This window comes from Cyprinus carpio, chromosome B9 (genome assembly GCF_018340385.1).
Source record: "Cyprinus carpio isolate SPL01 chromosome B9, ASM1834038v1, whole genome shotgun sequence".
NCBI classification, from domain to species: domain Eukaryota; kingdom Metazoa; phylum Chordata; class Actinopteri; order Cypriniformes; family Cyprinidae; genus Cyprinus; species Cyprinus carpio.
The window spans coordinates 20,093,565-20,103,126 of NC_056605.1; positions in this window are offsets into that span (position 1 = coordinate 20,093,565).

The following is a 9,562-nucleotide window of genomic DNA, read 5'->3' on the forward strand; positions in this document are numbered from 1 at the left end:
CGCAACAACACACAGGAATACTGAAAGCAGTATGCAGAAAATGTATACAGGGGAAAACTGATTTGACTTTTATAATCAGTAGGCTACTATTAATATAAACATTTCCGCTTTTCGAGTGCTCCATTTTTTTTAAGACGCATGTGTTTAATTTTGGATAATGCCGCAGTCGCCCTTCCTTCCACACTTGGGATAAAATAGAGTTTGAAATCAAGTGGCCGTGAACTTGAACTTGACTCTGGCACTCTTGTTAAGCTCTAGGGGGGGAAAACTTTTTTCCTGCAGAATTAAGAGGGGACTGGCAGTCCGTGCGACTTTGTTCGCTCGATTGTAACCCGGATTTTCTATTTAATTTCGTGTGCTTTTCTCGGCGCTCAGAGGATGCATAAACACCTTCAGATGCGAGAATAAAAAAGCGGAATAAAATACATTAAACAGGGGCATTTGATAGTATGCAAAAACATCAAGGAATATTGTCGCAGGCTATTTTTTCGTGTATGATGATATCTCTGACAGACAGCACGAAAACAATCCTCCAGCATGAGTAATTAGACTCTAGGTACTTGAGAGCGATCGTATCCGTGTCACTATCTGTGTTAAAACTTTAGATAGTGAAGGATCAGATTATTATTCATATGTGTAAATCCTGGGGGAAGGGATAGGCTGTTATAAGCTTTTCTTATTTTTGTTCACTGTAAAATCACCACTACATGAACATAATGTATACCCTGCATATTTTATTCAAGGAAAATACAACTTGGAGCCACCCACAAGAAGCCAGTTGGTCCGTTCAGAAATCACCAGAAAACTGATTATTAATGTGCAGTTGCCTACGGGCTCCAGGGTACAATCTTTTCTTGCGTTATTGGCTGTTGATTAAGTCGCCCACTCATTGGGTTGTGTTGGTTATCCGCCGGATATAACTATTCTCTGTTAAAGCATACTTTGACGTAGTTGTGTGTTGGTGTGTTGACCTGTTTAGGGGAGGATGGTGTGACCTGTAGGGAGAGTGAAAGGTCAGCGTCCTGCGGAGCTTGGATGGCGTTTCCTTCGCAGCGCATGCTGCTCTGATATTGATCCGTGAAGAAAAACCTGCCCACAGAAAAAAAGTAGGCCTACTGTTCAAGACTGTACATTCCACTTTCAAACAGACTTTATTATTTTTTTTAACACGCAATGTTTCTGAATTTCTTATACTGAAAATTCAAAATGCGTTTTGATTCAAATCATTTTTTAAAATATTTTAACAATTAAATGTATAAACGAAACAAATGTACGATACCAAACAAAAATAATAGGCTAATAATAATAATAATAATAATAATAATAATAATAATAATAATGAATATTTTCACTGTGTGCTTGAAAATGTATTTACGTTATGTTTCAGAAGTTTTTATTTTTTTATTTTTTATTTTTTTATGAGACTGGTGAGGTCTGCCAACTCCCGCTCGTAGAGCTCATACAGCGGATCTTACCATTTAACAGACCAGAGGGATAGGATGGGGCCACCTACAAACAAAACACTGGCTAACACTATTGTTTTTTTCTTTCTCTTTCTAAATTTCACCATTTACATTTCAGGAAAATAAATACATAAATATATTTTATGTTAGATTTTATAATGTTAGAAAATGTTACTAAATAACACCAAAATGTTAACCAAGAGCTGTAATTGTTCACAGGCGGTGGAAATAACCTCACTATCAATGATTAGACCAATGGCTGCCTTAATTTTCCAGCCGATTTCATCCACACCTGCAGAATATGCGCAGACATATAGGCGCAGTTTCTTTCTCTCTCTCCCAAACACACACACACACACACACACACACACACACACACACACACAGTAGTCCCACTGGTTTTCTCACACACAGAATGAAATAACAGTGAACTATGGCAGACCCCCCCCCCCCCCCTTTTTCTATTGCTTCTCTTTTTGTTATAATTAATTTGGAACATTTTTTCCCCAAGAAGAGAGATCACCAATTCGAGAGACGTTTTGGGATCATATTATTTCGCCTTATTGTACCCCTGTCTTAATCAGTTTTAATTATAGTTTCTTTTGTAAAATGAATTCTAAATTATTTTATTCGTATTCAACTTCGTATGTACGCATTTGTACAAATACATAAAATATATCTGATTATGTATCAGACAAAAATGTATCAGACGTAGGCTATGTGCCAAATGTGCCTTGTGTTATAGTCTCGTTATACAACTAGAATAATGTTTCAAAAACATTACAATCAAAGCAGCTACCTCTTTAAGTCAGGAAAGACAGGTGATAATCAGGTCGGACGTTTTAGTTAATAACGTGTCCGCAGATCACAGATCAAATCAGTAAAATTAAATGATCAATGCAGGTTATATGTTTTATAGAAAGGGTTTTATTTATATTGTTAATATTATAATCATTGCCTTTGTTAAAAATCAGTGCATCATCTTGCATCAAATCAAACCTATACGGGCTTGTAAAAACCTAGTGGCTGTCCTCTGAGTAACCATGTCTAGCTAAGCGAAAATGATTTGCCAGTGTATTCCACCTAACTATGGTATTAATGATATGACTTATGTAAATATTAATAAGTTATTGCCAAAGTGGAGAACAGAAAAACGTGAATGAAAGTGCTTTGACTGATAACAGGAGATGACACATAAAAACAAAATACACATTTAACGTTACAATTTCTACATTTCAAATGTTCAAATGTATATCAATCTGTTTTGCGCTGGGTTAAAGAGTGAAATGAAGACAAATTGTAAACAAAATGGCCTGTGTAACACGGAGAGTCCATGTAACCTTATGTGACCTGCCGTAACGCTACACCGCTCTTGCTAATTGAGATCCTCACTAAGACGGCCAAAGCAACGGTTTATTCAGCATTTTCAGTATTTTTTTTATTTTTTTTTTATAATAATTGTAATTAAATGTTGATGAAATTTGAACCATCTGAAAATTATGTAATTAAACATAACGAATTTACAGACAAATAAACGAATAGTTTTCCTGGGGCTCATGTTCAAGTGTACCTGACGCCAAAAAGAGAGCAAATGTTATAACTGAGTACATTTACATTGACAGCTGATACAAGAGTAAAATAATATAAAACGTTTTTATTGTGAGAAAAAGCGATTTTTTTGAAAATATAAAATATTTTAAAATTTAAGTAAATATTTCTGTCCAATGAATAAATAAAATGCAAAATAACTAACTTTAACACACACACAGGCCACAAACACACACACACACACACACACACACACACACACACACACACACACAACATAATATAAAAAAAAAATATATATATATATATATATATACTATTACTAATATTAGGCCTATAACATTAATATAGCGACTAAAATAAATAAATAATAATAATAATAAAAGCACATAAAGCTGACAAAATCCCGACTAACTTAGCTGAATGTATCAATATAAATAAATTATGTCTTTCGAAAGATAGCTTCAAACATACATCAATTGTATGTTTACTCTTTGACATAAAAAGCGCTATAGAAAATAAACTTGAATTACTGACTGCCACTGCTAGATAGACACTTGTCATGTTCATAGATCATGGTTTGAAGAGTGCTATAGCTATATGTAACATGTCATTATGTAACATGTTATGTAACGTTATTTGTAAACATGTTTGCAATGTATACATTTCAACTCGCCACTGGAGAAAGAAGAGGATGGAAAGGATGAAGAAAAAGTGGCAGGCGCTCATTTAGAAAACGCTCACTTAAATCTCATGTGTTAACAATATTTATTTAAACGCGAAAACTGTTGTTTTAATATCTCTATTAAGAACAAATAGTTACATATCATACCTCGATTAAAATAATTTCCATTAGCTTATAAATGTTGGCTAATTTAATGTTTTAACTTGTCTGTCATTCAGGCCTGTCACGCGCCATGCACTGAGGGCGGAATATAGTTTTAAAACGATTATTTTAACAAATACTTTTTTGTTGTTGTTGTTGTTAATGATGAAAATGTATTAATATCGATACTTTTGTGTACATTTGTCTCTGATAAAGTGGGGGAAAACAAGAAACGGTTACACATAACTAATTAGCTAGTGGTTCAAGGTTCACGTTAATTTACTGACGTTTTACGCACAAGGAAAAAAAAAAAACGGTTTGGAGAAATGTGCCATATAGATTCACTTTTAACTTTAAGTGTCGAGAAACCAGGCAGTAGTGACGGTAATTATTTAAATAAACCGAGACATTCACTGATCCTTTAGCAATTTCATATAATAGATTTTGACATTCTGCTTTATGTTAAAAATTTGTTACAGAGAGGTATTAAGTTTGACAGTGTGCCAAATTTATCATATTTCTAAATAGGTTTGTAAGCAATCGAAAAACAAATGAACAACACAAAATAAATGTTATTTAATTGAGACTTTTCTTCAGGAGCATCACACTGTATATAATTCTTCTTAAAGCAGAGCTCAGGCCTTTTCTCTCTTCCTTTCTCTGTCTGCCTGGCTGTTCAGACCACCCCTCTCTTATAGTATGTTTATGTGGAAGTCTATGTACAGTTAAGCTTCCTGTTACAAAACCGAGACTTTCATGTCATGAGGAGTGGACGTACACAGCCTTTCTCATGAGAAATGTATAAGCTTACTTTGAGCAAGCAGGAATAGCTCTCACTTCTGGCCTAAAGACACAAACAAAAAGCCTAATTCCTGGAGGAAATCCAACTTGGCACCGCCTATTTAGGACAAACATGACCAAGCCATTGAAAACCTCCCCTGCTAAACACTTTACCTTTTATATACGATCACTTTGAATGAGTGTTTTTCACTCATGGGAGTCATTTTGAGTGTGAGTCACACAAGTGGAGTTGAGTGTGAATTACGAAGTACAGTCATGCTACTGCAAACACATGAGCCACATGATGTTTTGCTAGATCTAAATAATTTTGACATTCCAGCAATACACTATTATGAGTTTCTGGGAAATGGCTGGTTAAATCTCTCTTCAAAGTACATATTAAGAGTATTCAGTTAAATTATTTCAGTAATTATTGTATAAAAGGTTATGAATAGAAAAATACGCCACTTACGGGTAGTTTTTTTGTTCTTCTATTTTCTATAATGGTTCATTGGTGGTAGGTGGATTTCACACACACACACACACACACACACACACACACACACACACACACACACACACACACACACACACACACACACACACACACACACACACACACACACACACACACACACACACACACACACACACACCTACCTACAGATGGATTTCAGATTTGAGCCACTAATTGAAGTCTAATGACGCAAGTCAGTTACTCACTAAAACTCAGTTCAGAAGGTGCACTTTGTATTATTCAGCCCTGAGAACGCTGCTAAAAAAGGTACAGCTCCTGTTTTGAAAAACATTACTATTTTTTATACAGACCACTCCAGTTTAGGGAAATTTTCAATTTCTCTGCACATATAAACCTAGAGTCACACCTCTACAACTTTGATCTTCAAACATAGCGGTTCTCTGCCGGAGGGCAGCAGCAGGGCTAAAGATGCTCTCAGAGTTTGGTTTTATAAGGACTTACTGACTTAATGGGACAGAACCCCTCTTGTTCTCCACCTTTATGTTGTATTTGTCAAGGAAACCAGCATAAGGTTTGGAGTTACCTGTTTATTTCAGTATTTTTATCAGACTTAAAGCTGCAGTCCATAAGTTTTGCCTCTTTGGCACCATCTCTGTTTGAAAACCTGCAATTGCAGCTGTTTGCGGAATAATTTTCCTTGAGTGGGTTGTGCAACGGCAAGGCTCCAGGGCAGATGAATCTAATGTTTTGATGTTTGTATGTGTGTATGTGTGGCAGTCAGTCAAGTAACATGTCTGCCATGATTTTTCTGACCAACTGAGGAAAAAAGCATTGCTATAAATCGCGCTACCAATGGTGATTTAATAATAAAATCGGTTAGCTCATATCATATCAAACGGTGCAAATTATTATTGTTGTTATACTTTATTCTCAAATTATTAAAGGGGTCATATGATGCGATTTAAATTTTTCCTTTCTCTTTGGATTGTTACAAGCTCTTGGTGCATAAAGAAGATCTGTAAAGTTGCAAAGACTAAAGTCTCAAATCCAAAGAGATATTCTTTATAAAAGTTAACACTCGTCCACATCCCCCTAAAACACCTCGTTCTAACACGCCCCCACATCTCTACATCACTATGTGGGAAGATTTGCATAACGCTGCCCAGATGTTCACACAAAGAAGAAGGTGTACCTTTTATTCTCGTTGTAGTATTGTTGTTGCCGCCGCCGCCATGTCGTATAGACACTGTGTTTCACTGTGAAAGCGAAACTACTTTGTTTAGCCTTCCAAAAGTGTACGATATCTGCTTCATCATGCCTGGAGCTGATCATTGAGGCACTACATCAACTTTGCACTGTGGATCGCCAGATTGGCTTTCACCATGGACGAAGCGGAGTCCAGCCTGGGGTCGTCACATGTGGTAGCCGCAAGCCCAACGGATGCTCCTTCGTAGAATCTGCCGCCCATGCCGTTCTCAAGCTGCCCGACTCTGCTCACTCAAGCCGGCCTCCGCTCAATCTAGGCCTCCAGGTGTGTGATGCTGTTTCGTTGAGAAAGCGAAACTACTTTGTTTGGCCTTCCAAAAGAAGACACGACTAGAAATCATGTTTATATCATGTTTACAATGGGTTGTATTTTTATGTCTCCGGACAGGGCATCATAATATGTTAAGGGGCGTAACATTTGCATCACACACTTGAGGTCTTCAGCCAATTACAACGCACTGGATAGCTGGCCAATCAGAACACACCTTGCTTTTCAGACCAATAAGCCTTGTAAATATCTACACGTTTCAGAAGGCGGGGCATAGAGGAGAAACAATAATGTACAGTCTAATCTCTAATTGTCATACCATTCAAATTTCATGCTACAAAATTCTAACCCTAACCCAAAAAGCAAATAATGCTACCTTCCAACCCTTTGTCTTTAAAATACAGATCTTGTTTAATCCCAGGCTTTCTGTCATCAGATGCACATTTAAAACTGGAATACAATTTAATTTCATTCACATGTGTTTCATAAACACGTAATCCTGTCGGGATTACAACCCGCCATCAAAATGGTAAATTTAATTATTCTAGATGCTGTGAGAAAAACTTATAAACGATCTGCCACCTGCAGGATCCTCACATGCGATAGCCTAGTAGCCAGGACTTCTTTATGTTTACAGATGTGACGTAATGACGTAACGAATTTCCCGAGAAAACCCACCAGTACCACTCAAATTTAAATTAGCAAACATTATTGTAAGCTAAAGTTGTGAATCGGGCTAAAGTAAGGCGATATTTTTGAACACTGGCTGGTTATGTACTTGCTTAAATATTGATTTCGGATCATTTTCAACCAAAAAAAGTTACTGACTGCAGCAAGAGGAGAAGGTAATTTGACTTGACTAGCTGCTCTCACCAAATAAAAAATCATCAACTCCGCCAAACTCAAAAACATGTGAGATAGTAAAACATAGAGGAGGAAAAGTATGCATTTTATGCCAAACTGATTTTGTTTTAGCGCTTATTTCAATCGGTTAATGGAGACAGTCAACGTCTTCTAAAAACTCGTACTTTCGGTAAACTGTATCTGAGACTCCCCACATCTCTCTCCTGCTGTTATTCTTGCGTATAACGATACTTAGAACAGGCAAACGCCATTCAGAAGAATTCACATGAGCTGACAGAAATGAATGTTGATGGCTCTTTTCAAAATATCAAGTTGCGTACAGATACCCCCTTTAACGTCGCAGATAAGCTTCTTCCCAGATGTCTCTTTCGTACTTTTCTCATTGAGCACCTTTGACTAAATCTTAAAAGCAAATGTGAAAGCAAAAAAAGCCTGGTGCTCCAAGGATTTGGTTTGATATTACTGCGCATATCTAATATCTTACAAGTTTTTGACTTTGCCCACATCAAGAGTTTACAAGTGGCCCTCCACAGGTTATTAAAACACCAGGAACGGTTGAAGATGAACATCAATACAGTAGCAGTCTGTGCGGAATGGATTCCTGTGCCGTAAGTTGTAGAACTGATCCTTTTTTTTATTTTCACTGTCTGGTCGTCACATGAGGAGGCCGTGCGCCCGTGGAGCTCTCTGAATACTACAAAAACATCTCTGTCTCTTGCAAATATTAGTCCAATTTGATACCTTCGCTTCAAAACAGTTCTCAAGGCACTGAGAAAGAAAGCATATCTCTGATTTATCGTCATTATGCTGAACTGACTTTTATTCTTTCAGTGCCATTGTTCATATTTATCAATGTAGGGCCTATGTCTTACCCCATGAGGTGCATGTGGGATCGCTCCATCGATGTCGTCAGCTCCAAGCTATTGGTTTTGGGTAGCTTGTTCATTGCTCAGGCTAGTGGACTGGAAGGAGTTCATTTGATTGACTCTGAACGTCAAGTTTCCATGCTGGAGGTCCAGGGTCCCCTGACAGTCTCGACGATCATGGTCAGTGAGCTCATCAGAGGCTAGTCAGGTAGCACCTGACATATGTCAATGTCTAGAACAACAATACACGCTAACGTTAGCTAATGCCCAAAGTGATGGTGATTTGAATGAATGGAGCAGATTTGAATTTATGTGTGCAAATATGTATCGTAATGACAGTTCTGATCCTAATGATTCCCTCGTGACCTCAGCTCAAACAAAGTCAATGTATTTGGACGTGTTATTTCAGAAGAAAATAAATTATGTTGCTATTCACTAGAAAGAACATTATGTTCATAACAGTCATCTCATTGCTAAATTGGCAGCATAATGTGATAAAAACCTGAAGCTAATCCCCCACGCATCTAATTTACATTTTAAACAGAACAGAAATTATATTCTCTATAATTGTCGATCTGACTTAAATAAATTTAATCGGACTTTTTTACTCCGTAGAAGTTTTTATTTTTTTATTTTTTTATTTTTTTCCCCGACAAATCTTAAAACAGTCTCCTTAAACTTAGCCAATATGTATTGTAGCTGTTGCTCACAATGGCCTATATAAAGAGCTGTTATAATCATGGGGGACCAGGTTCAAGTCTGGCACAGGTCATGTCACAGCCTTCTTTCCTACTTTAATTCTCTGTTGCTCTTTACTGTCCATTAAATAAATTTTATTAAATAAACAAGTTAAATAAAAACATAAATAAAAACAATTTATTTATATTCATTAAATTAAATATGTAATATTTAATTATAAGTATAATTATTTATTTAAAATATAAATTGTATATATCAAATTCTATAATATGCAAGGTATTTATATATTAAAAACGTAATATATTTAATATTTACGTGTTTTTTAAATAAAAAACAGCAAAAATAATATGAAATGTTTTCAGCTAGAACAGATAGAAAATACAATAACATTCTTATTAAATGCATATGTTTGTATCTATTTGCATTTACCTTGTTAAATGTTTTATTGCATAATACATGTAATTATGTTTTAATACTTGCAATGAATCTAATGAATGTAGGTTT